Below are 2,984 nucleotides of genomic sequence, written 5' to 3' on the forward strand. Positions count from 1 at the left end.
GGTTAATTAAGCAGAAAATGTACCAAAAGTGAATTTTTTGACACAACTCTTTTAAAAAACGTTTAAAAAAAAGTTTTCTAGGATCTTAAAAAAAAAAAAAAAAAAACTGTTTTGAAACATTTAAAGTAAACCCTCTCCATATTGGAGTTTCTCAGAGATGGACACTGTACAGAGCTTTGCTTATCTCTGCGAACGTGACTTCCCAGAGGAGCTCGGCATTAACAGCCGTCAAAGACGATCCGTCACATACCAAACTTGCACATGTACCTCTTGTGCACTGGATGCTTCTTTTGTCTTGATCGGGGGAGAAATTCCAATCCTAACAACTGCAATATGCCCCACGACTAAAACTCAAACAAAAAAAAAAAAAAAAAAAAGGTAAATTTGGTAGAAAACAGCGCTTTGCTCTGACAGCATCAGCGCCACAAAACCAGAGTGGGCTGAGACACTGGAGGCTTTAAGTGTGTGTGAGCTGTGGTGGGTGAATGTGGCAGGCGGGTTTTTTTTCTTTCTTTTTTTTTTTTATCTAGCTGGAGAGAGACACCATGTGGTGAGGATGCCTCCTGCTGCTCCAGCAGAGGCGCACGCTTGCAATAGCAATGCTGCACCCATCCTGATTAACACAAGTCTGTTTTTAAGCAGCTACCGCAATCAAATATATGTCACATAACACAACTTTTATTCAGGATTTATTCCAAATTTAACCTGAAAAAAGAGAAAAAGCACCGTTTCTTTCTAAATGAAAGAAAAGAGTTTCTACATGACATCATTCAGTTTTGCGAGTTAAGCCCTGACACACAGTACATTATCACACTCCCGAACATTTTGTGGCATTTGGTGTGGGATCCATCCACTGGGGCAGGGTTTGAGTGACAATGAGGAGCATGCACATACTCCACAATGCGCTGCCAGCACTTATCATTTATCTGCAGAGAACCTGTCCTCTGCAGGTGCACACGCTCCCGCCTTCTCCCACTTGTGAAAGGAGCAGTTTAAATAAAATACAATAAGCACCACAATAAGAACATTTCTTGCTTTTCTTTTTGTTGTTTTTTTGTTGTTGTTTTTTTTCAGACTGCTCTCATCAGCATCACTGCGAATGTGAAAGAACACAACTTCCCTTCTTTAACAACATGATAGCCTGCAGACCAAGTGTGAGGTCGTAGCCGACAGCCTGTTTGTGATAATTGTTAGCCCAATAGAGCTGGTGTGTGTGCATGTGTGTGTGTGTGTGTTAGTGTCTGTATATGTTCAGATGTGTGTGTGTGCATGTGTGTGTGTGTGTGTGTGGGCTGACAGCTGGCCAGGTTTGAGTTGGTCTAAAACCATGTGCGCTCTGTCAGGGTTGTACAGGCGCCTTCTTTAGGATTGATGAATTGCCTGCTTTCTTGATTAAACCCTCCGTCACTTCCCAACAAAACAANTGAAATTAAGCTGCTTTCCACAACAAAAACAGACAAATATAATAGCTTCCAGATGTGCAAAGCTGGAGACACATATCCCAAAAGACTGACTGTCTTCTTACACTGATTTGATTTACACTTACACAAAGCAATTTTATGGATAAAATAGAAAAGTTATATCAAACTGAGTCTAAACTCCTATTGTAGTCAAAGCATTATATTCTGCTTTACATCTTTAGCCTTTTTGTTTTCTGCTGCCACAAAGACGGTTGACCAGTTGCAATCAAATAGTGATTTTTCTTTTAACCACATAAAAACTACATTTATTTGGCCAAGATACAAAAACAGTTACAGTCTAAGCTTATGCTGTAGCACTTTCACTTGAAAACAAAGCTTGTTTATATCAGCATGCAGATGGTGAAATTAGAAGAAATATTTTGATGTATTTTAGAGTTTCATTATAATGTGTTAATGAAAAATATGATCACCAAAAGTTATGAAATGTTTGTCCTTTGTTTTTTTTGTTTTTTTTCCCAGCACATTACTCAGTTGCAGTGATCCACCTTGTGTCCACGCTCTGACCTGTTAACATAGGAACCGAAGACTGAAATAGTGACATTTCACACAAGCCGCCACCTTACCGCTGATGTGTTCCCGGCTAGAGGGCAGAGGCTTGTGAAGCTGTGTTTAGACCTTGTGTTAAAAGTCTCTTTATCAAGTCGGTACACGGCATTTTAAGCAGTGACGGCGTTTTGTTTTGATTCATGGCCACAGCTAGATGTCAACCACTTTGGCTTGTTCTCTGTCAAGACAGGCCGTATCAGCCACTCCCCGACTCTATAATGTAAAGACGTCGCGCCATCCGGTCAGCGTTTTAATGTATCCTGTAAAGTATCTTCCCTCCTTCCTCCTCCTGACCAGCGCTGCCATTTGTTCTCCTGATAAAACTGTCATTGCTGAGGCTGATATCTGACCTCTACACTGACTGCTGGCATAAATTAGCCTTGTCCTAATATTGCAATTTCTTTCACTTCACTCAGAATCAAGGTTTTTGACATTTCTCTTAGAATAATAGGCTATTGTACACACGGCCACTTTTTAAATCAAACTGTACGGTGATAAAAATGTCAAGGCCAGTTTTTTTTTTTCCCCCGTTTCTTTTTTCTCCCTCTCTCTCTCTCTTTGCGTAGCTGGCTTTTTCAGGTAAAGTATATAGAGTGTCATCAGTGTCAGAATTGGCATTCATATCAATACTTTTAGAATTGCAGTCTTCTACCTGTCACGCTCCACACGTTGGCGGAGCTCTGCTGGAGTATTGTATCAGCTTTCATTGCATGCTGGTTAACCAAGACTTGCCAGCGGAAGAGAAAGAGAGCAAGAGAAAGAGAGAGAGACAGAGACACTGTGACTGACTGTCACAAGACAGATCTTCTGTCTGAAGTGCCGAGGAACAATCCTTTCCAGCTCAATCTCGCTCATTACTTTGTGCTCAAGAAAGTTGCGAGAAGAAGCAGAGATCAAACAAAGGGATGCGCGACGATGCCAGAAATGATTGAATGATCAGGTGAGATCGCACGGGGG

This window comes from Poecilia formosa, unplaced genomic scaffold (genome assembly GCF_000485575.1).
Source record: "Poecilia formosa unplaced genomic scaffold, Poecilia_formosa-5.1.2 Scaffold5, whole genome shotgun sequence".
Lineage (NCBI taxonomy): Eukaryota > Metazoa > Chordata > Actinopteri > Cyprinodontiformes > Poeciliidae > Poecilia > Poecilia formosa.